This window comes from Procambarus clarkii, chromosome 9 (assembly GCF_040958095.1).
Source record: "Procambarus clarkii isolate CNS0578487 chromosome 9, FALCON_Pclarkii_2.0, whole genome shotgun sequence".
NCBI lineage: Eukaryota > Metazoa > Arthropoda > Malacostraca > Decapoda > Cambaridae > Procambarus > Procambarus clarkii.
The window spans coordinates 39,550,764-39,576,626 of NC_091158.1; the positions used below are offsets into that span (position 1 = coordinate 39,550,764).

The following is a 25,863-nucleotide window of genomic DNA, read 5'->3' on the forward strand; positions in this document are numbered from 1 at the left end:
AAATTGAATATCCAGCGTCCTACTTTACCAGTTATACCCATTGACCTCATTTTGTGTGCAATCACTCCATCTTGAGGTTATCTTGAGATGATTTCGGGGCTTTAGTGTCCCCGCGGCCCGGTCCTCGACCAGGCCTCCACCCCCAGGAAGCAGCTCGTTACAGCTGACTAACACCCAGGTACCTATTTACTGCTAGGTAACAGGGGCATTCAGGGGTGAAAGAAACTTTTGCCCATTTGTTTCTACCTCGTGCGGGAATCGAACCCGCGCCACAGAATTACGAGTCCTGCGCGCTATCCACCAGGCTACGAGGCCCCTCCATGGTCACATTTGTCGAATGCCTTTGCAAAATCTGTGTATACGACATCTGCATTATTTTTTCCTCTAATGCCTCAGTGATTTTGTCATAGTGGTCAAGTAGCTGTGAGAGGCATGTCTATATCTATATCTATTAGGTAGTGAATGGGATTGGAGGGATAGATTGATTGGCACTGGAAAGTTTGGATGGATAAATGAGTAATTTGTAGAATAATAAAACTTTTTAAGAATTGGTAATGGGATGGATAAGTTTCGTAAGGGATAGGTGAAGGTATTGCTAATCTTGGTAATGGATAGGTGAAGGTATGGATAAGCCTGGCAATAGATAGGAAATGAATAAATAAACGATTAAATATATATTCAATATTTGATACCAGATGTGTGATAGAATGATTAGGAAGAATCAGTGAGATTAGTGAATGGAAAGGCAATAGATCTGTCGTGTCAGAGTCACTCTGACATACCAGTCAGAGTGACTGACAGATGTTCCGTCATTCTGTCAACCAGTCTTATATACCCTCGTGTTTTGGTGACCAGCAAGGGAGGAGAAGGGAAGGTAGGTGTCAAGCAAGGTGGATGGGAGGGATGTGTGTAGGAGGGTGGGAAGGGAGGCGCCCCTACAACACTCAGAGAGGAGAGCACAGGGGCCAGTGTGCGTCTGGTCGCTGTGTAGTGAACACCGGCGCGCTCCCAGCCCTCCTTGGCTGGTGTTCCTGCCGTGCGGCCGCCACGGCTAAGCCTTCCTGATGCTCTTCATGTGTTGGGGGGCCGGATCCTCTGGACATATTCCCGTTGAAACTCTCGGCTAACACTGAGAGGCGAGCTGTGCTAGGCAAAGCCAAATGTCCATATATAATTATTTTTATATAGCAGTAAATTATGTGGCAGAAAGTGGGCCATGCTATGTCGGGCTGAGTGATGTGAAGAGGATGAAGGGCAAGTGTTTTTACTAGTGTACCTGGCGTCTTAAGTAAGCTCTTAACTCTGTGATGTAAAGTACCATAATGTGACGTACACACTTGAAACCGTAGAGTGTTGTCGATAATTGCTATATACAGACAACATTCAGAGAATAATCAGATCACGTCTATCAAATGAATTAATTACTGGTCGATGTTCTCGTAAGAAAGAAAACAACGAGAATACGATAAACTAAAATGGAATAAGAATAAAATTTGACATTCCACAAAAACTTGCAATCACTTATCATGATAGGAACTCTCTGTGTGGAGTTGTTGGGTCTTGTTGAGCAATGTTCTTGGTTGCAACTATTAGAATAACATCCCCAAAACATGCCACCATCTTTGCCAATATTTTTTTCCGTGAAGTTAACCTTGTGTAGTGAATGGGAGATTTGGGGTTGAACCTCTGTAATTTATCACACAATTATGATAAACTTTTAAACAATAATTACCTTTTGTGAGATTATATTTTTGAATACCAGGGAATCATGACAATCATTCATGCAAGGCCGAATCGTTCATTATTGCTATCTGAACCATGCAATAAGTAGCACTAAAAGGAACACTGGGAACCAAAAATTAGCGGACATCGCCACGTCATCGTGTTCCAGGAGAAGGTGACTAAGTCAATGAAAAGATCATTGAGTGCTATGGTTGCCCCTCTGAAATGTTCATCTCACATTACGAAGTATTACGGACCGTGTGACGTCCCTTAAATGGTTTTCCAGCATGATCTCTCACTGTAAGTGCTGCACGCCCACACCAATGATGAGTTGGTTGTTGACCTCAGGCACATATTTGTTTTATTCATTTTTGAACTTTATTCATTCATTCAGCCAGTCAGCCAGCTAGACAGTTGAACATTTCTCCAGCCAGCCAGCCAGCTAGATAGTTGAACATTCCTCCACTCAGCCAGCCAGCAAGATAGTTGAACATTCCACCACCCAGCCAACCAGCAAGATAGTTGAACATTCCTCCAGCCAGCCAGCCAGCAAGATAGTTGAACATTCCTCCACCCAGCCAACCAGCTAGACAGTTGAACATTCCTCCATCCAGCCAGCCAGCTAGATAGTTGAACATTCCTCCACCCAGCCAGCCAGCAAGACAGTTGAACATTCCTCCACCCAGCCAGCCAGCTAGACAGTTGAACATTCCTCCACCCAGCCAGCCAGCCAGCAAGATAGTTGAACATTCCACCACCCAGCCAACCAGCTAGATAGTTGAACATTCCTCCATCCAGCCAGCCAGCAAGATAGTTGAACATTCCTCCATCCAGCCAGCCAGCAAGACAGTTGAACATTCCTCCATCCAGCCAGCCAGCAAGATAGTTGAACATTCCTCCACCCAGCCAGCCAGCAAGATAGTTGAACATTCCTCCACCCAGCCAGCCAGCAAGACAGTTGAACATTCCTCCACCCAGCCAGCCAGCAAGACAGTTGAACATTCCTCCACCCAGCCAGCCAGCAAGACAGTTGAACATTCCACCACCCAGCCAACCAGCTAGATAGTTGAACATTCCTCCACCCAGCCAGCCAGCAAGACAGTTGAACATTCCACCACCCAGCCAACCAGCTAGATAGTTGAACATTCCTCCACCCAGCCAGCCAGCAAGACAGTTGAACATTCCACCACCCAGCCAACCAGCTAGATAGTTGAACATTCCTCCATCCAGCCAGCCAGCAAGATAGTTGAACATTCCTCCACCCAGCCAACCAGCAAGATAGTTGAACATTCCTCCACCCAGCCAACCAGCAAGATAGTTGAACATTCCTCCACCCAGCCAGCCAGCAAGATAGTTGAACATTCCTCCATCCAGCCAGCGAGCAAGATAGTTGAACATTCCTCCACCCAGCCAGCCAGCAAGATAGTTGAACATTCCTCCACCCAGCCAACCAGCAAGATAGTTGAACATTCCTCCACCCAGCCAACCAGCTAGATAGTTGAACATTCCTCCACCCAGCCAGCCAGCAAGACAGTTGAACATTCCACCACCCAGCCAACCAGCTAGATAGTTGAACATTCCTCCACCCAGCCAGCCAGCAAGACAGTTGAACATTCCTCCACCCAGCCAGCCAGCAAGACAGTTGAACATTCCTCCATCCAGCCAGCCAGCAAGATAGTTGAACATTCCACCACCCAGCCAACCAGCTAGATAGTTGAACATTCCTCCATCCAGCCAGCCAGCTAGTCAATAATTCTTCCACATACCCAGCTTGATATTTAACCATTCCTCCACCTTCCTAGCTAGTTTGATTCCTCCACCCATCCACTTTGCTAGTCATTCATTCCTCCAGCTAGATAGACAATGGATCATTAGTTTACGTAGCCACCTAGCTAATCAACTAATAGTCAACTAATAGTCAACATTTATATTCAAGAAATGGTTGTCATTCTGGAGTATATCTGAACGGCAAGTATATTGCTCCAAATTCTTGCCACTCCAACCCCGAATTAAAATACGTTTATTTCCACTCATACGTCTGATAATCAATCAATCATCTGCACCCATCATCAACTTACTCACCCATCCTCAACTCACCCATCCTCAACTCACTCACCCATCCAGTCACGGGCTGTGTATCCATTCATCCCTCTGCATGATTAATTTGTACGTGAATTAAATTGTTTAGAGTAACTGCAATTTAAATAATTATCTTACGATTAGAGCTGGCAGGTGTTTCTTACATCACCTGCCCTTCAGTCTTTGAATATATGCAATTGTAATACATGTGTGTATATTTTGACCCGTGTAATTCTCTTTCGGGGAGACTATAATGATTCAACAAGGAGTAAATGTGAATAATGTGGACATTGCTCACTGTGGTCTTCAATGATATTGGCTGATAAGAATAATCTTCAATGATATTGGCTGATAAGGAAATATCTGGTCTTTTTTTGCGCTGAAACTAGTCTTTCATGGTCGACGTGATATTGTCAGTGATAATTAATATAATTTGCAACATAAAATGATGCAAAACGGTCACGATAATCTGATTATAATTAGGATTAGACGAAATAAAGGTGGATGAGAAGGCCTATGTGGTTGTAATTATGAATTCTAACTTTATTCTGTGACCGGTGTCGAATGTTTTCTTGCTCTGACTACTGAACTGGAAGATTAGATTTCTTAGCCAGTCAGGCTATTCTGTTTTGCTGCTAGTTCTCTAAGTGCAGGTGGCGAAGGAACTTGTCTGATTTCCGTTCTTGGTTCCGGGAATTTACCGATGCCTATTCCGTAAGATCTATCCGTGTCCAATGTTCAATATAGTACATCCTTTTTAATGGATTCAACGACGGCCTCGCTACTTGCAGGGTCTGGGTTCGATCCCCCATGGTACATGAGGCTGGGCACCGTTCTTTTGCCCCATCCTCATAATCATGTTCCATCCTCATAATTCAATTCCTTGTCCTCATATTCCAGCGCCATGTCTTAAATACCCCGGTTACTTTTCAACAGGTTCCAGCTTAATGTACTCATATCTTGGCGCTTTATCCTAATATATCATATATTTCTCATATATCAGCACCTTATATCCTATCCCCTTGTCCTCATATCCCAATTCCATATCCACATTTTCCAATTCCTTGTTCTTATATCCCAGCTTCTTGTTTTCATGTACCATATGAATATTGTTTTCATATTTTCATATTCATATTTCATACCTCCTTGTCGACATATTATTCTCAATGATATAATGATCATACTTGATTGAACCTTCATTCATTATATATCTTATAATATCGCGTGGTATATTATGTATGACAATTTACGAGAAAGAAGTCTTAAAGGCCAAGAGTTAGACTTGGTTGGTCAGCTTTACTTGTGAATGAGTGAAGGAACATACAAGTGGTCCAAGCGACTCGTTGACGACAATGGAGCCATTCTGTCTGGAACAACGGCGCCTGGAACAACGAGGCCTGGAACAACGGTGCCTGGAACAACGGCGCCTGGAACAACGGTGCCTGGAACAACGGCGTCTGGAACAACGGTGTCTGCAACAACGGCGCCTGGAACAACGGTGTCTGCAACAACGGCGCCTGGAACAACGGTGTCTGCAACAACGGCGCCTGGAACAATGGCGCCTGGAACAACGAGGCCTGGAACAACGGCGCCTGGAACAACGAGGCCTGGAACAACGGCGCCTGGAACAACGGTGCCTGGCTCGATGACGTCATCACTTTCACTTCCAGCGGTCACCCCTTGGGTTGAGGTGGATGGGTGGGGGTCAGGTGGTATGTCTGGATGACCATAGCCTAGGCTTTTGTATTTATTTAGGTAATCGCGTTTATCATCAAATGCACTTAAACCCCTCTTAGTATTATGGGTAGTGACCATTTGTCCTCCTAAATTCCTAATTTGGGAGTATTGGAAAGTATTTACTACTGCATTACTGTGAAGGGTTTCTTTAAAATGTCTATGAGTTAAAGATCTTTGCGCAGCGCGGGGGATACCCTTAGCGGTAATGGAATTTGAATTGTTGTGCAACAGCAAACTATACATTTTGGGCTTGAGAGCTACAACTTCAAGGATGTGTCTATCTGAAACCTCTGACTTTAAAAGACCTAACACACCCTTTTTAGAAGGATCATACAAGGGGTGAGTTTCAGGGAAGTTACTGGTATCGATCCATGATCTAAGGGGTTCTTTCCCCATCTCGTTAAAGACATCTTCAGTCATTAAACTGAAGATGAAACTGTCTGTATCGCTGTATATCAGTGCTGCCCTATCCGAATAGTGGTTCTTAAGTACCCTGTAGCTAAAATGGTACAAACTGTATTTTGCTAGCTCAAGAATCTGGAACCCAATGTAATTAGGATGAGTAATTTTAATGAATGGTCTGGAACTGACAGACAATAATTTATTGTCACCTAAATGCACCATACGTTTAAAGCGAGGATTCTTCACCTCTCGTAAAAAGACCCTAGCTGAAGTCACTAGTTTGGTGTCAATGGCATAACGGGCTGGGTTCAGTAGTGTTTTACCAAAAACACTGTTCGTCAGTAATTTGAAGAGTGTTTTCCTATCGTTACTGGTGGAAGCATTTCTATTGTTAACGTTGGTGTTAACAAATTCTGCCATAAAATCAGACTGGTGGAACTCATAAATGGCATGAATAGACCCTACTTCAAGACCTATCTCAATAAATAACTGTAAGAGGTGTAGAGATATGAAATAATGTTTCTTGGGGAGATGATCCCCTACCAACTTAATATTTTTTTTAGGGAGGTTTGTACTGTTATTTGTTTCCAGAAGTCCCCCTACTAAATGGTGAGATATCCGCCATACTTATCCCCCTGTGGTGTAAACAAAGGGGTAGATCGTCTGTTAGTCTACCTATTTCAGGTCTTATGTGTTTGGTGTCAATTAAGAGCCAGTACCCTTTGTTAGAAGAGAATGGCTGTTCTGTCATTATCTTCCCTTCGCTAATGAAGGAGTTCATCTCATCAGATGACAACCTTCTTAGACCACCATAGGGTAATTTCTTAGTCATACAACTCCCATAAAGGGAGTTGAAGTCTAAGTAAAGTAAGAAAGAAGACCTATCCTCCTGGGGGTTAAAAGATGGGTTGACATAGCGGTTGTTAGCTCTGGCATAACTCCTAACTGCAGTTGTAAAACCCCCTCGTATGTTTTGTGATATGAGATTGTGCAACGTCACATCTGCACTTAACTCCAACGATATTTTGCTACTTTTCAAGAAGCAATCATAGGAGTACCCCGGAAGGCTACAGTAGTGAGTCATCTCTAAGGAAAATATATCATTTAGAATTACTCTATGGTGAGTAAAAATGTCAGCCAGTAAACCGACATCACACCTTAAATAAATAAGGAGATAATCCTTTAATGACTCACATCCTGTAGCCTCCCATACTTATTTCGAATGTCTATATTCTTCCAAAGTGATGGTTGATTTGTTTAGGGAGCTGTAAAACATTTCAATAGGGGGGAGTGTTGCATCATTAAAGCAGCTGATTTTTGTGGCATATTCATAAGGGAAAAACTGCTTACCCTTTAAGAGTAGGTGGTGACTCTCTTCGGGTAAACCTTCTATCATTGAGTGAGTGAATGTTAAGGGGCTGCCTGAATCAATGTGGGTTTTTGCTAGGGACGAAAGACTGCCTGTAATAAAAGCCAGTGAATCAAGAAATTTATGGTTGCCTATTTCTACCTTAAGATATTTAGTCCCCTGTCTCATGAGGATATTGCTCTTAATATTTGAACCCATGGCAAACTCCCTCAAAATTAAGCCCATGTCATAAGACATATTGTGGGCAATTAGGACTAAACTCTCTAGAGCATTCTTGTGGCGGAGGTTGCAGTAATTACATAGAGCTCCAATATAATTGAGTTTTTTCCTAAGGTGATCATGATGTTGAACCTTGAAATTGGTGGGTGTAAATACCTCCTCACAAAACTGACAGTGAGTCTGTCTCCTAAAATGAACCATATCCTCAAGAGACATGTCTATTTCATATTTGGGTAGGGTGGATCTGATAATTTCCCATTTGGTGGCAACTCACTCCATGAAATGAGTGACGCTGTCCCCCCCAAAATAAGTAAATTTATCAATGACGGAGTGGTTCCTATCAACAATTATATAGCTGTATGCTATAGGCCTATGTATGGCTGTAACAGAACCTAGACAATCCTCAGTGCTTAGGATGTGTAATCATATAACCCACCCAACTATCAATAAGATCACCCACCTCCTCAAGAGTTACCAGCCTAGCAGGTGTCGTTATGAAGTGTTCCCTATAGTCATCATCTTCTGTGAGACGTTGCTTTAAAAGTGTAACCTTCACTTCAAGGAGGATTTTGAATGATGAAGTAAAATTGCCATGACCCGCCAGAGAATTCATGTAATTCTCTATTTCGTTAGAGAATAGTTCTCTAAAGTTGCTTAGAAGACCTACAGGATCTGTGGCAAAGGCTGGGGGGATGGAATATTCCATTCTAGTAAAGAGATCCCCCAGGGCCCCCACCCTATTAATTAAGTGAGGGATGTCTATAACATCCTCCCCTTCTGAGGAATTTCCATCTCTATCTCGATTGTTGTCATGGGGTCTAAGACCACTAGGACCTGCCTGAGGGATGTCACCACCACCATCATCATCACCACCATCACCATCATCACTCATCTCTTCCTCCCCCCCATTTTCAAAGGGCTGTCTACCCCCACCACCACCTAAGGGGCTATTGTTACGTTGGGCTTTGGGGTGAAGTTCCTCTCCTACCTGCCCCTGAGATGTCTTTACCTGCCTCTGAAGCACCCCTGGAAAAAAAATAATTATAATAATAATAATAATAAAAATAATAATAATAATAATAAAAAGCAACACCCCAACACTCCCCACTAAACCCCATGACATAACGCCTCAAGAAAGCTTCTTAAGATAATAAAACTGGAGAGAGGGTTTATTCACTCACCTTGGGGACATGATTGTAGATGTTCAGAGGTCAAGTGCTCACACAAAGTGACCCCACAACTGCTGCAGGTGAAAGTGGGGTGAGGCTTCGAGGTGACGCTACCACATATGAGGCATACAAAACCACTCTCTCCGGTAGGCCGGTGATGTTTACCTCCTAACAAGGAAATAACTCATAAATATACACACTCTCACTCACACAGCCCCCACACCCCCATGAAGATAGGGGAAACCATCTCAATATTTCTCATTTGAAATAAATACGAATAAATAAATAAATAAGGGCTTACCTCCACCACAGGTTCTCCTGTGAACTCCACTAGATTGAACACACACAGCTTCCCCACAGCGGAGGCAGCAATAAGTTGTATGCACGAATTGTGGTGATGAGCTCCAACCACAAATGTTGCAAATATCACCTGGGAGTGACATTATCCCCCACTCCTAGGAAAAAAATATATAAAATAAATAAATATATATTCTCTCCCACTCAAAACACCCCTCTTTCTCTTATAATGCCCGAAACGCTTTGCGTAATAGTGGCTTTAGGCATTGTATGTACTAGCTATACCTATAAGTTAAACAATCCTTGTAAATATTTATTGTATGTATGTACCTTACCTAAATAAAATTGTATTGTAATTGTATTGTATATATATATATATATATATATATATATATATATATATATATATATATATATATATATATATATATACCTCTGGTGCCAATGTGGGGACCCATAGCCTCGGAGAAGAAAATAAAAAGTATTCAGAGGAGACCTTGTGGTTTCTCACTGAACACTAATATTATCTTCTCCTACCACCCCCATTCTTTTGTATGTACACATATATATTTACTTTATTTGAACTTTGTTACAAAAAAGGAGTTACATATGGGTTACAAAGATGGTTATCATAGGTTGTCGAGTTCCTCCAGCTCCTCAGATGGCGGGCAGGAATCCTGGATGCAGTGCGCATTTCCCCTCTGTATCGCCACACTGAGGCGCTGGAAAAGAAAGCTTGCAGCTCTTGGGTCCCTTGTTGTTTCAATGAGCCTAGAACCCAGTTCCTTAAAAAAACTGGTAGCACTTTTACCCCAGGCGCCGAGTGTCTCAGAAGCAATGGGGACAAAATTGTAGTGGTGATCCAGTTCACTATACTTACGGGATTTGGCTGCTTCCCTGTTGGTGGCAGGGCCACCTGGTTGTGCAACACTGAGGTTAATGTAGGTGTTAGCCAGGGTTGATACGCACGTGTAGTCCCATACCAACTGCTTGCCATTCTTCCAGGGGTTCACTGTGATACCATCCGGGCGACCAATAAGAGCATCAGAGTTACAGGGCGTTAGGTAACGGGGCTCTCTTTCAGCTGGGCATCCAGCTGTGGTGAGGCTCCTCTTGATGATGTCGTTAACTTCACTGTGCCTCGAGTGCCATCCCCCTGTGCTTTGGCAGAGTAGGCCATGGTGGCCGTACCTGTCAGCCACCACCTCGCCGCAAATACACCTATATCTGGTGTGGATTGGGGCAGCAAGGCGGAGGGCCACAGCAATTCGGAGGGCGTGTGGTGTGAGACGCGTGCCAGTTGCCGACATTGGGGTTGCTAACAAGAAATCCCCTGCATGTGGTGCTGCTACTGCTGTGAGGCGAGCAATGTCGTGTTGTGTTGTTGCAGCACCCAGGCACTCTGCAGCAACTTGGTCTACAATGGGGCCATCCCAGCTGGATTGCTTGTGGGCTTTTGGAGATGGTGGTTGAGGTGATGGGCCTGCACGAGAGGCCCACTCTGTGGCACAGCGTGTAAAATTGGGATCATGTACACCTGCCAGCTGAATAAGTGGGCAGGTAGAATTTCCTTCACAAGGTCGTCGGATGCTGATAAGGAGGACAGGAAGGCTGGAACAGCGATTTGCGTTGCTGTTCGAACTCCGCGGCCCCCAAGTCTTACGGGAAGAGAGGCTTGTTTCCACTGTAGGTCATCGAGAGAGAGGTTAAGGGCTTTTTCTAGCATTGATTTCAGTAACCGGTCATACTCACTTAGTTTTTGGCTACTGTAAGATGGTGAACACCTCAGAAAGTAGGTTAACCTGGGGAGGGACAGACATCTGGTGATGAGGTAGAGTGCATCATGAGCATCAATATCCTCAATCCTCCCATCCATCCTCTTAAGGTCGGCGATTTTCTTATCAAGGACCTTATCTTATCTTATATATCTTATCTTATATATATATATATATATATATCTTATATATATATATATATATATATATATATATATATATATATATATATATATATATATATATATATATATATATATCTTATGCGAACAAGCCTGAATGGTCCCCAGGACAATATGCAACTGAAAACTCACACCCCAGAAGTGACTCGAACCCATACTCCCAGGAGCAAACGCAACTGGTATGTACAAGACGCCTTAATCCACTTGACCATCACGACCGGACATAATGAGGTGATAGCCGAGGCTATTTGAACCACCCCACCGCCGGCACTCGGATAGTAATCTTGGGCATAGCATTTTACCAAATCACCTCATTCTTTGGGGCACACGTGAGGAACACAAATTAATGGTCCCCAGGACAATATGCAACTGAAAACTCACACCCCAGAAGTGACTCGAACCCTTCGAAAATATTTGTGTTCCTCACGTGTGCCCCAAAGAATGAGGTGATTTGGTAAAATGCTATGCCCAAGATTACTATCCGAGTGCCGGCGGTGGGGTGGTTCAAATAGCCTCGGCTATCACCTCATTATGTCCGGTCGTGATGGTCAAGTGGATTAAGGCGTCTTGTACATACCAGTTGCGTTTGCTCCTGGGAGTATGGGTTCGAGTCACTTCTGGGGTGTGAGTTTTCAGTTATATATATCTTATATATATATATATATATATATATATATATATATAGATATATCTTATATATCTTATCTTATCTTTATATATATATATATATATATACATATATATATATATATATATATATATATATATATATATATATATATATATATATATATATATATATATTCTCCCTCTCTCAAAACACCCCTACTCTCTCTTATATATATATATATATATATATATATATATATATATATATATATATATATATATATATATATATATATATATATATATATATATATATATATATATATATATATATATATATCCCCAAATATATGAAATAGATATTAATTTACTTACATGTTAGTCTAGACGGGGATGGGGAGTGGAAGGTTTCAACACTAACTGTATAATACGACGAAGGAGGGGCGAGTGGTGTCCTTATATTTGATGATCAAGAGGGGGGCGGTGGTGCCACATACAATACCTCACAACCCCTCCCGCCATCGTGTGAAAGAGAAGGGTTAGGGTTGCTATGGGGAACTTTTTTTTTCTCGTCTGGCGGTCATCTCTATGGGAGTTGAGCAAAAAACCCAGGTAGGCTGTCTATGGTCTGAGGAGGGTGGCGCTCGTTGAAGAGTGAATACAAAATACATGCAACATCTCACAGCTCCTGTGTGAAAGAGAAGGATTAGACTTGCTATAGAGAACTTTTTTTTTCTCTCGTCTGGAGGTCATCTCAATGGGAGTCCCAAAAAAAACCAGGTAGGGGGGTCTTTGTCCTGAGGAGGGTGGCGCTCCTTGGGGGGTGAATACATGCTCACACTCTCACTCTCGCACACACACACACACACACACACACACACTCTCACTCTCGCACACACACACACACACACACACACACACACACACACACACACACACACACACACACACACACACACACACACACACACACATATAGGTGTGTGCAGCTGGTAAGGTGCTCCAGTGGATAAGGGAGTATCTAAGCAATAGGAAGCAGAGAGTTACGGTGAGGGGTGAGACCTCCGATTGGCGTGAAGTCACCAGTGGAGTCCCACAGGGCTCTGTACTCGGTCCTATCTTGTTTCTGATATATGTAAATGATCTCCCGGAGGGTATCGATTCATTTCTCTCAATGTTTGCGGACGATGCTAAAATTATGAGAAGGATTAAAACAGAAGAGGACTGTTTGAGGCTTCAAGAAGACCTAGACAAGCTGAAGGAATGGTCGAACAAATGGTTGTTAGAGTTTAACCCAACCAAATGTAATGTAATGAAGATAGGTGTAGGGAGCAGGAGGCCAGATACAAGGTATCATCTGGGAGAGGAAATTCTTCAGGAGTCAGAGAAGGAAAAAGACTTGGGGGTTGATATCACGCCAGACCTGTCTCCTGCAGCACATATCAAGCGGATAACATCAGCGGCATATGCCAGGCTGGCCAACATACGAACGGCATTCAGAAACTTGTGTAAAGAATCATTCAGAACTTTGTATACCACATATGTCAGGCCAATCCTGGAGTATGCAGCCCCAGCATGGAGTCCATATCTAGTCAAGGATAAGACTAAACTGGAAAAGGTTCAAAGGTTTGCCACCAGACTAGTACCCGAGCTGAGAGGTATGAGCTACGAGGAGAGACTACGGGAATTAAACCTCACTTCGCTGGAAGACAGAAGAGTTAGGGGGGACATGATCACCACATTCAAGATTCTGAAGGGGATTGATAGGGTAGATAAAGACAGTCTATTTAACACAAGGGGAACACGCACAAGGGGACACAGGTGGAAACTGAGTGCCCAAATGAGCCACAGAGATATTAGAAAGAACTTTTTTAGTGTCAGAGTGGTTGACAAATGGAATGCACTAGGAAGTGATGTGGTGGAGGCTGACTCCATACACAGTTTCAAGTGTAGATATGACAGAGCCCGATAGGCTCATGAATCTGTACACCTGTTGATTGACGGTTGAGAGGCGGGACCAAAGAGCCAGAGCTCAACCCCCGCAAACACAACTAGGTGAGTACAACTAGGTGAGTACACACACACACACACACACACTCACACACTCTCACTCACACTCACCCACTCTCACACACTCTCACTCTCTCATATATATATATATATATATATATATATATATATATATATGCAAACAAGCCTGAATGGTCCCCAGGACTATATACAACTGAAAACTCACACCCCAGAAGTGACTCGAACCCATACTCCCACAACTGGTATGTACAGGGACGCCTTAATCCGCTTGACCATCACGACCGGACATAAGGAAGTGATAGCCGAGGCTATATGAACCACTTCCCCGCCGGCACTCGGATGGTAATCTTGGGCATAGCATTTTATCAAATCACCTCATTCTTTGGGGCACACGTGAGGAACACAAATGCAAACAAGCCTGAATGGTCCCCAGGCTCCTGGGAGTATGGGTTCGAGTCACTTCTGGGGTGTGAGTTTTCAGTTGTATATAGTCCTGGGGACCATTCAGGCTTGTTTGCATTTGTGTTCCTCACGTGTGCCCCAAAGAATGAGGTGATTTGATAAAATGCTATGCCCAAGATTACCATCCGAGTGCCGGCGGGGAAGTGGTTCATATAGCCTCGGCTATCACTTCCTTATGTCCGGTCGTGATGGTCAAGCGGATTAAGGCGTCCCTGTACATACCAGTTGTGGGAGTATGGGTTCGAGTCACTTCTGGGGTGTGAGTTTTCAGTTATATATATATATATATATATATATATATATATATATATATATATATATATATATATATATATATATATATATATATATATATATATATATATATATGCGAACAAGCCTGAATGGTCCCCAGGACAATATGCAACTGAAAACTCACACCCCAGAAGTGACTCGAACCCATACTCCCAGGAGCCACGCAACTGGTATGTACAAGACGCCTTAATCCACTTGACCATCACGACCGGACAAAATGAGGTGATAGCCGAGGCTATTTGAACCACCCCACCACCGGCACTCGGATAGTAATCTTGGGCATAGCATTTTACCAAATCACCTCATTCTTTGGGGCACATGTAAGGAACACAAATGCGAACAAGCCTGAATGGTCCCCAGGACAATATGCAACTGAAAACTCACACCCCAGAAGTGACTCGAACCCATACTCCCAGGAGCCACGCAACTGGTATGTACAAGACGCCTTAATCCACTTGACCATCACGACCGGACAAAATGAGGTGATAGCCGAGGCTATTTGAACCACCCCACCGCCGGCACTCGGATAGTAATCTTGGGCATAGCATTTTACCAAATCACCTCATTCTTTGGGGCACACGTAAGGAACACAAATGCGAACATGCCTGAATGGTCCCCAGGACAATATGCAACTGAAAACTCACACCCCAGAAGTGACTCGAACCCATACTCCCAGGAGCCACGCAACTGGTATGTACAAGACGCCTTAATCCACTTGACCATCACGACCGGACAAAATGAGGTGATAGCCGAGGCTATTTGAACCACCCCACCGCCGGCACTCGAATATTAATCTTGGGCATAGCATTTTACCAAATCACCTCATTTTTTGGGGCACACGTAAGGAACACAAATGCGAACAAGCCTGAATGGTCCCCAGGACAATATGCAACTGAAAACTCACACCCCAGAAGTGACTCGAACCCATACTCCCAGGAGCCACGCAACTGGTATGTACAAGACGCCTTAATCCACTTGACCATCACGACCGGACAAAATGAGGTGATAGCCGAGGCTATTTGAACCACCCCACCGCCGGCACTCGGATAGTAATCTTGGGCATAGTGCCGGCGGTGGGGTGGTTATTTCAAATATATTTCAAGTGTCTCATATCGATAGAACACAACCAATCCCAACCTATAAAGTCAAAGATTTAACCAACGAGCCGATCAGTGGTATGTTTTATGAGCAAGAATTGATTCCAACAATGCTTCCAGACTATTTTCCCATAACGATATTACAGTCTAGGAAGACATCGAAAGGACACAGAGGATATTTCGTCAAGTGGAGAGGGTACCAAGATTCCAGCAATTGCTGGATTAAAGCTCAAGACATGGTCAAATTTTGAAAAAAAAATGACAGTTCATCAGGACTCTCTCGTAGAGAAACACCATCAACTGTTATTTTTATTAAACAATTTATCACCCAAGAAGCGGAATAAACTAATCAAGGCTTTAAAACGACAGGAAATTGAATCAATTTGTGAAATTTTTGCCAATTTTCTGAAACGAAACATCCCAGTTCAACCTCAGATAATTAATGGACTACAGAGGTATCAGAATGACATTCGTTCTGTAGCACGTAAGAAAACTCCATTGTACAAAAAGAAAATCATTTTAACCTCTAGGAGAGGTGGCGCTATATTGGCAGCTTTGTTACCTTTGGCTGTATCGTTAATTTCCTCTCTAATAAAGTAATTACGTAAGAAGAGAAAAAAAAATGGTGAAAGAATATTGCCTAGTACCACGACTCGTTGCTGAAAAATATTTATTTAATAAAAACGATAGTACTCCATCGCCTCTTAATGAGGTGGCTCCACCCTCTTCCACCAGTGGTAGAGGTGGAAATAAGTCCTTCTCTTTAAAAAACGAAAGCAAATGGGGCAATTCGGCTAATAATGTTGGTGGTGGCTGTAAGCACCTTGGCTGTGACTCTAGCGGTGGTGATGATGGAGTGGGGGAAGTGGACACTCCCCCCACACCCCCTCCAGCAACAACAACTTGTGGACGGTGTTGCCACGGTAGCTCCTTTGAACGTTATAGCCCTACCAGACGGGGGGACTGGTCAGACAACCTTTAAAAGATATTGCCCGCCCCCCCCCCCCCCCCCCGCAGCGCCCGCCGCCGCGGGCTTCTTTCAACAAAAAACGCGGGACAGGTGCGACCGTCGCCCTTTAAAAAAACAAATAAAAAAAAGGATACATTCCATTCCACAGCCTGAGATGCGGGTAGCTGTTGCTGGGCCCACTCGCCACAAAGCCACCACCACCACACCCCAAAACCCAAGTCTGGACAACCAGTGCAAGCCTACTAGGCCAGTGCACTAGTAGGCTTGGGAATTTTCAGTCCAGGATTTCCAGTAAAATCATCAACAACTGGAGAAGTATTGCTACGACTCCAGCCCTCACCAGCCCCAGCCTGCCGAGTACGTACTGTACGTGTACGCCTTTCAGCAGGCTCAAATGAATCCTCATCACTTATACTTTCAGAATCACTTGGCGCAATTTGTCGTGTGTTCCTACGACGAGTAACATGTCTGGTAGCTACTTTTCTAGGTAGCCTAGATGCACCACGTGTGCGCCGAGATGGAGGAGGAGGAGGGGGTCGCGGTGCCTCCTCTTCCTCGGTGAGGGCCTCAGTCTCCTCATCACTCGTTGCCGTATCATTCCCTCTAGCTCTAGGTACACTATAATCGTTGTGGGTTCCAAAATCTTCCTCCAATACCTCTACATCACCTTCAGCTTCTGATAAATCCTCCACAAGGCCTGGAATTTTCGTTGGTGTGAGCTTCACTCCGCTCCACTTCTTAAAAATTTGGGTTATTTTGTCCACTCTCGATAACCTGGAGGCTTCCTTGGGCGTAGAAGTGCTTGGGCCTTGACCTTGATCCATTTTTGATGAAGTAATTGGGTATAATCCACACGGAAACGGGTAAAAATGCTCGAGTTTGGCGCGCGAGGGGAGCGTGATCGACTCACGACACGTGACACGAAAACAATGGGCCCGTCACGTGACCGGGTAGGCCGACGCGCCAGGCGGCCTAGTGGTGAGAAAGGTGCGCACCTTCATGGTGCGTCGTTTGAAACAAACCCCAAATGAAATTGGATTAAAATTGAATTATATACAAATATTTTAAAAGAAGACATAACTTTATGTCCACTATGCGTTTACGTTAGACGAAACCGGACACGCCGGCGCGTCCAGATAGCGCGAAAGTGTTAAATTAATAAATGTGTATTTTAAAATAGGGGAAATTCCCCACGTCAAAACATTATTGAACATGTTTGAACAAAACAGTCAGCAGGTGGTATGGGATAGTCGCGGGAATTAATTAAAGCCTGTGCAAAATTTAAATATTTTAGATATAATTAAAACTTTAGCCTTTACTAAAGGACAATTTAGGACGGCTGACAAGGCAGATGTAAGGATTTTACTGAAGGTGGCTGGTGTAGACCCATCCTTTATACGTAATTCTCGCGCCAGATCACAGTTAAAAGGGGGTAGGGGTATCCATAGGAGACCCCATTGGGAATCGTATTGAAAAAAAAACCTATATGAAGCACATCTTAAACGAATTATATTCAGTTGTGTATCCACCATGGAGAGAGCTTCTACCCCCTCTGTGGCAGTAGAGGTGGGAGAAAAATCTCCCCTATTGAAGCGTTTGGTTGCTACTCAACGTTACTACAAGTTTGTCGAACACAAAAGTAGATTGATATATGCCTTATGGGATTGTTATGACCGTCTTGTGTTGAGTGCTCCCCCAGAACGGTTTTTTAAGTCATTTGGAGAAACGGTGAAAAGGTATGAGGAGTATTCATCTCAGGAGATCCAGACAGAGATTTGGCAGATGGAAAAATTAACCTTCCAACATCGTGATATGATTACAGCCTTTGAGTCTGGGCGGAATGTCTATGGGCACATAAGGTGATCTCTACCCCCCACCCCTTCACCCCTCTCCCCCCAGGTGGGTCACAGGTGTATTTAAAGGTCGCCCACCGCCGCTCCTGGAACACTATACTACAGATGTCGACACGCTCCTCGCACCCGCCCTCTCACCATGTCTCTGGCTTGTATCAAGACCATCAGCGACGATATCACTGACTCCCACACCTTTGATGTGGGGGACGTCATCATCTACGACTTGCCGGCTGCCGTTGTGCGACCCTATGGACTGGCTTCCGTCATCTGGAAGACGTTCTCCTACGCCCGTGTGGAACGTGAAGGACTGGGTAATGCCAATAGGGCAATAATTCGTTGTCGGTCTACCCCGGGGGACATTGTTGTGAAGATAGCCCCACTCCCCTCCGACGGACAAGATCTCATAGAGGAGCCCGTCCTTTACTTCAGGCCCACTTTTGTGGGGTTGATTTCTGCATTCGGGGCAGGAGCCCCTTCGAGTCAAACCCAATAGCCCAGGAACAAGTGCAGACTTCCGCCGACACACACTAACGTCACCCTGGATACCGCCAAGAACCGCAGATACTGGCTCAAGATGAGCCTAACAAGGGTGGGCAATTTAATGGCGGCAACCCCAACCATGACTCGACTAGTGGTACCCTACGGCTTAGGGGCTTACCGCGACGGTATGGTCAACTGGCACAAGGACATTGGACCCATGCTGCTGTCCCTTCATCAAGAACTCGCCAAACTCAACAAAGAGTTAGTCATCCTTAAACGACCTGCCGCTGTTACCCCATCAGTGGTGCCCCTCCCGTTCGACGACCCAAGTGCTGATAATCTTACTATAACGCTCGACACCGTGGTGGGAGAGGGAGGTACCACACCAAGAACCTCTTCTCGTTCTACACCTTCAGCACCACCAGCCACACCCAGGAAGAAGAAACACTCTCAGGAATACGGCTCCAGCTCCACCGCCCCCTACAGCATCACCCTCAGTTAAACGGAGGATTGAGCCACTCCTCGACTTTGAAACGGGGGCGAATCGCCGTATCGACTCCATCCTCGATGGTGAGTCACAGGAAATATTCCTGTTATCCTCCCCCCCGAAAAAACAACGAAAGCTGTAACCACCACTCCAGTAAAGAAGTTGATGTAGTGCCAGCTACAGTAGCCCCGGCGGAAGCGGCAGTGGAGGTATCAGCAGCCAGCAGTAGTAGTAGCGAGGGGGGAGTGGTTAATCACTATTCTTAAAAAAAAAATGTGTGGGAATCTTCACCTGTTGTAGTTCTTTAAGTAGTTTAATAAAATAAAATATAAGTTATGTTGCTTATTTTCTCCCTTCTTACAAAAACCCATCCCCTGTATATTGGCCTTTCAGTACATAACGGGACAATGGGGAAGAACATTACATATATCTTACCAGTCTCGATCAAGGAGATATTTACAACAACACGAGTTCAGCATTTACAAACACCATCCCAACACTACATTTAAACCCTTCCATTAAACATGAAGTGGCTTTAGTCAACATACTCCTTCCCAGGCGAATTAATGCCATCATCAAAGATGAGGAGGACTCTGGTATAGATATCTATGCCACTTTTAAACGTGGAACTCTTTCTAAGAGTCCAGAACACTTAATATACACCTTCCTCCCAAAAACCAACATATTATCAAGAAACATCAAATTCATTACAGACGTGGTTAGTCGACAAATAACAACCGACATGCAGCTTAGCTTTAGGGATGATTTCAAAATATACTTCTCAGATAAAGAACCAATCCTCACCTATGACCAATCATTAGAGAGGGTATTACTAGCTTCAACTCTTAACAGTGGAAGTACTGGCTCATTAAATTCTCTCAGCTTTCAATTTAAACACAGAATAGCTAATGTACTTGGTTTTGACAGCAGTCGCAAATACTCCATTTATCGAGCAAAAACAGATGACATTACGTCAGCCTCCAAGACTGTGGCCTTATCGCCCCCAGACATTGACGGAGGTTGTGACTATTTACTCATTTATAGTGACGTCATCGAGCCTGAACGATACGGAGGGCAGATTGTAAATATCTTAGATGCAATCAATTATCATGACTCATATTCTAGAGGGGCTCACCCTCTAGTGTACAAAACATTAAACACTAACACGTTGGAGAAAGTAAGTATTAAAATAACAGATCAGTTTGGTCGAATGGTTAGTTTTGAAGATGGGAGACCTCAGAATGCGAATACCGTTCCACCCACCCTCACAGGGGGAGTTCGGGGAGATATTCGCACCTCCCCCTAGGAGACATGGGATGAGAGGGGGAGCGATGAATGACATACGCACATTCCAAGCGCCTTATCTCAGATCTGGTGGAGGTTTCTTTGGGACCTTGGCTGGTATTGCTCGACGGGCCATACCATTTTTCATGAAAGCTGTAACACCTAGCGCCATCGATTTTGGGAAAAATGTCCTTGGTGATTTAAGCAGTGGTAAACGGGATGTAAAAAGTACTATGAGAACTCACGGTATTGATGCTCTTAAGAGTGTGGGAAAGAAATTGGTAATGGGAGGTAAAATTAAAAGACTCTCTAGGCGAAAAAATAAAAATAAAAAATGTAAACGAGGTCTTGGGTATAAAAATGATGTGTTTTCGCTAACGCAAGCAGTCATACTTCAACTTTCGGAGGGGATCATGGGGGAGCCTAGCGGAGCTGGGGTGAAAATACCACTAGAATATTATAGCTCCAGTATTATTGACCAATTTCCTAGAAGTAACAGAATACGTAATGTGGAGAGTTCAATTGCCTCTACGCAGCAAATAGACGTTCTACCTGTCAACCTCCCCATTAATCAACGTTTGCGGGATAATTACTTAGAAATCCGCATCCCAGGAACCCAGGGCGCCTTCTTAGATCTAGCTAATATTGTTATAGATTTTAAGGTATCTTTAACCAAAGATGACGATACCACAAAATTGGAAGATGATGACCATGTGGAATTTGTGAATGGGTTGTCAAATACCATGTTTAAAGGTGTTCAGGTGTTTTTAGGAGAGCAGGAAGTTGAAACAAATACTAATTTTAATTATTGGTCGTTTATTAAATTAATTACCTCCCTGCCTCCATCAAAAATGTCTTCCTTGGGGAGAATTGGAGGCTTTCGTAGGGACTGGAGAGATGACGATGGTATAATCACTAATGAGTTTACAAATACTTATTTTACTGGAGCAACCACCAAGGATAAAAAATTTATGGGTGATTTAAAAAGTAAAGGTTTGTCGATGTGTTTCCCCCTCCTATTGGATATATCATCCCTAGACCAATACATATTAGATAATATAGATATGCGACTAAGATTGGAGCTCTCCCCCCATGCCTGGGTCCTAAATACAAGCGTGGACGATGGCTCTAAGTATCGCCTGCATATGGATTATGCTAAGTTATAGGTGACGCGGGTGTTCCCCTACCCAAGTGCTTACCTACCCTTAAACAGCTCACTGTTAGCATCCCCTGACCCCATAACCTATACTTTCAATAGAACCATTTCTAAAACATATGTTCTAGCAGGGAATCAAACTAGTCTCTTAATTGATCAACCTTGGGCGCAAGTAATTCCACACAAGATATACATGATAATCGTTCCAATGAATTATTTCGCCGGTCTTCACCAAGGTAATGGATTATATTTTGAAAATGCAAAGCTGAAAAGTATTGCTATGTATTTGAACAATAATGCAATTTACCGAATTGGTGGCGATTTCGATAACCATTATTCCCGCCTTTATTATGAAACTTTGAAGACATTAGGCTTAGAGCGTGATTCACTACTGGCCTATGACTCTTTTAATAAGGGAAGATCAATATTTGCCTTTGACTTAACCACCATTCAAACAAAGGATTCCCTCCCTGTGGAGAAATCTGGCAACTTGCGTATGGAGCTTGAATTTGGTGGTGGTGTTACATATAACAGACTGGTTTTACTGTTTGGGGAAACGACTGGGGTACTATCCATTGATGGGCAGAGAACTGTTCTGTGTGACGTACGAGCGTAAAAAAACATAATGAATTGTTATGATATAAATATTAATTTTAAAAATAATCTAGGGGATCGAGCACTCTACCTAGGTTGTTATAATGCTGATGAGATAGAACATTTAAATATATCTTCAAGAAAACCTATTGTTTTCATAACTAATATTTTACCTTCACACAGCAGAATCACTATGGGACATTGGGTAGGAATTTATGTTGATAAAGTTAATCATCGGATGTTTTTTTTTGATAGTTATGCAATATCGCCAGTTACTTACGGACGTCATTTTCAAGGATTTATTAAAACTAACAAAATAAGAAAGGTGTTTGGAATGCGTTACAGACTCCAGAGTGATTTTACTCTCGCCTGTGGGCTGTATTGCGTCATGTTCGTTCATAGGGTGAGTCACCTGGGGTTGCCTTCAACAGTACACTACTTACATAATGTATTTTCAATCATTACTTTAAAATTAAATGATAAACGAGCCCTTGCTTATGCGAGACGATATTTTCCTATGAAACATCACTGTGTTAGGACATTTTGTAGAGGTGTAGGGGTTGGTTCTTATAGGTGGTGTAGAGAATATTTTTGTTAGCTAGGCAACCTACCTAACAAGGCGTGTAGCCTCCTATAAAAACCCCTCTCCCCCACCCATCCCCCTCAGAAGACTGTTTTCCTCCTACGAAATGGGAGGTGTCTCTCAAAAAAGACCTGCGGGGAAGATTGAAGTCCTTGAAGGACCTGGTTAGTATTACCCTATCTTTCTGCTAATAGATTTATTTTATGTTTATTTCCCTCAATAAAAAAGTTTGTATATCCTCTATTTCACCTCTTATGTTTTTCTCCAGTGCAGTTCTTGGGACCCGTCCACATTTGTAGAGTAGTAATTCTACGTGGGGGGTCTGCCCCAAACAAGATGCTGTTACGTAGTCTAATTGACGATGCCTGCTGTAGAGAACACATGGCCGCTCCTGCAGGGGGAGAGGTATGTACTAGTTGTTCTTAGAGAAAAATATAATATTTTTCTAATAAAATATATAATTATATAAAAAACCTTTAATCACTATAAATTATTTCCCCCATCTCTTTCCAGAACACTTCCGATGAGAGAGAGGAGGAAACTCAGCCAAAAGGTGTCCACCTAACTCACCCCACCCCCCCATGAGAGGGGGGGGATGGGGCTCAAGACCTTCCCCCACTCTTCACTGATGAGGAATCGTCACAATTCTACTCAGACGAGGATGGGGGTGTGGGATAGGGAGGGGGTGGGGGGTAGAGCTGTAGTAAGTGAAATATGGCAAGAGCACTCTGTAAACTACATTTATTAACTAACATAATTACTTATACATTTTGTGGTTTTTACCTAATAAAGCATTTAATTAATTATTTGATGTTTTTTTTAAACTTTGGGGGGGGGGAGGATTTATAATTTAATACTCCTTAAATACTCCCATATAAGGGAGGGGCCATTCAGACTTGTTCGAATATATATATCCTTAATTCGTCCTATATAATGACGTAGTGTTTAAACGGAGATACACGGTGTAAGTGAAATATGGCGGGGGCGCACCGTAGATTACAATTTGAGGTGGGTCTATCTGTCACCCCGCCTCTGATTCCTTTGTCTGATAAGTGGGCCTATCTGGCTCCCCGCCTCTGATTCCATTGTCTGGTAAGTACCCCCCCATTGTTTGTTAAGTGCGCCTATCTGGCACGGATTATACTACTAACGGTGTCTGCAACAACGAGGCCTGGAACAACGGTGCCTGGAACAACGGCGCCTGGAACAACGGTGTCTGCAACAACGGCGCCTGGAACAACGGTGTCAGCAACAACGGCGCCTGGAACAACGGTGCTTGGAACAACGGCGCCTGGAACAACGGTGTCTGTAACAACGGCGCCTGGAACAACGGTGTCTGCAACAACGGCGCCTGGAACAACGGTGTCAGCAACAACGGCGCCTGGAACAACGGGGCTTGGAGCAACGGCGCCTGGAACAACGGTGTCTGCAACAACGAGGCCTGGAACAACGGTGCCTGGAACAACGGCGCCTGGAACAACGGTGTCTGCAACAACGGCGCCTGGAACAACGGTGTCAGCAACAACGGCGCCTGGAACAACGGTGCTTGGAACTACGGCGCCTGGAACAACGGTGTCTGTAACAACGGCGCCTGGAACAACGGTGTCTGCAACAACGGCGCCTGGAACAACGGTGTCTGCAACAACGGCGCCTGGAACAACGGTGTCTGCAACAACGAGGCCTGGAACAACGGTGCCTGGAACAACGGCGCCTGGAACAACGAGGCCTGGAACAATGGCGCCTGGAACAACGAGGCCTTGAACAACGGCGCCTGGAACAACGGTGCCTGGAACAACGGCGCGTGGAACAACGGTGTCTGCAACAACGGCGCCTGGAACAACGGTGTCTGCAACAACGGCGCCTGGAACAACGGTGTCTGCAACAACGGCGCCTGGAACAACGGCGCCTGGCACAACGGCGCCTGGAACAACGCTGTCTGCAACAACGGTGCCTGGCAATGTACTTACTCTGTTCCATTTCTAGCTTCTGTTAGGATTTTTAACCCTGTCCCTTGTAAGTAATTTTTTTCAATATTTTCTTACTATTTATTACACTAAATAATGTACAAATATGTGATACTGAAACAAATATATATATGGATAAACTCTGGGAAAGTACGTTAATTTCTTCTCCAATATGGGAAAAGTCAATATGGATTCTAAACGAAAAAATCTATACTGAAAAAAATCTGATTATTAAAAGATTTCTTCAATGTCAATACTGATTCAACCTGTTCAAAAATATACGTTGACTAATCTAATGTCTAGATTAGATTAGAATCAAGACTAGAATATAAAAAATCTAATGATATTTCATTGATATTTTACAACATATTTTACCTCACTAATGAGATGGAGCATGATTAATGATGCCATTGACTACTCAAGCACAACAGAATTTACATGATTTTTTGCACAATAACTAGCGGTCAAACCCAGCTCATGCTCACACAATACATTGCTAATGATAGCGGACAGAGTGTATCGTCGGGTCGGCTTGCACTCCTCTTGAAATACCAGAAAACATACTAAGGAAACTTTTCAAAGCCTGCATTAAAGAGGCACCCTTCTTGAGCCCAGATGGGCACATGTATAAGCAAGTAGATGGGGTCGCCATGGGTTCTTCCCTAGGTGAATTGTTTGCGAACTTCTACATGGGTACCATCAAGCAGAAGGTCTTAGTTGACATGAACTTGAAACCCGCCATATACTGCAGGAATGTTGACGACATTTTTACACAGGTACTTGATGAGAGACATCTGCATCAGCTGAAGGAGGCATTTGAGCAAAATTTTGTGTTGAGTTTCACTTACGAGATGGAGAATAATGGGAAGCTGCCATTTCTAGATGTAACTGTCACAGAAAGGAATGGAGGCTTCCACACTGCAGTCTACACTAAGGAAACAAACATAGGAATGTGCCTCAATGCTAATAGTGACTGCCCAGACAAACACACAAGAGGAGTGTTGGTAACGCTTACGTCGACCGTGCTCATAGTCACAGCTCAGGATGG

At 43.7% G+C, this 25,863-nt stretch overlaps 2 long non-coding RNA genes across 2 annotated transcripts; one reads left to right on the forward strand and one right to left on the reverse strand.

The window, feature by feature from the left end:
* The first annotated feature begins 985 nt into the window (after positions 1 to 985).
* Positions 986 to 23,492, forward strand: LOC138362958 (uncharacterized). Its single transcript, XR_011227936.1, has 3 exons — positions 986 to 2,022; positions 23,120 to 23,256; positions 23,365 to 23,492. It is a non-coding gene; the product is annotated as an uncharacterized lncRNA (long non-coding RNA).
* LOC123753674 (uncharacterized) lies at positions 7,972 to 9,148 on the reverse strand. Its single transcript, XR_006772311.2, has 3 exons — positions 8,999 to 9,148; positions 8,710 to 8,865; positions 7,972 to 8,554 (listed from the first exon to the last, which is right to left on the reverse strand). It is a non-coding gene; the product is annotated as an uncharacterized lncRNA (long non-coding RNA).
* Positions 23,493 to 25,863: the final 2,371 nt, after the last annotated feature.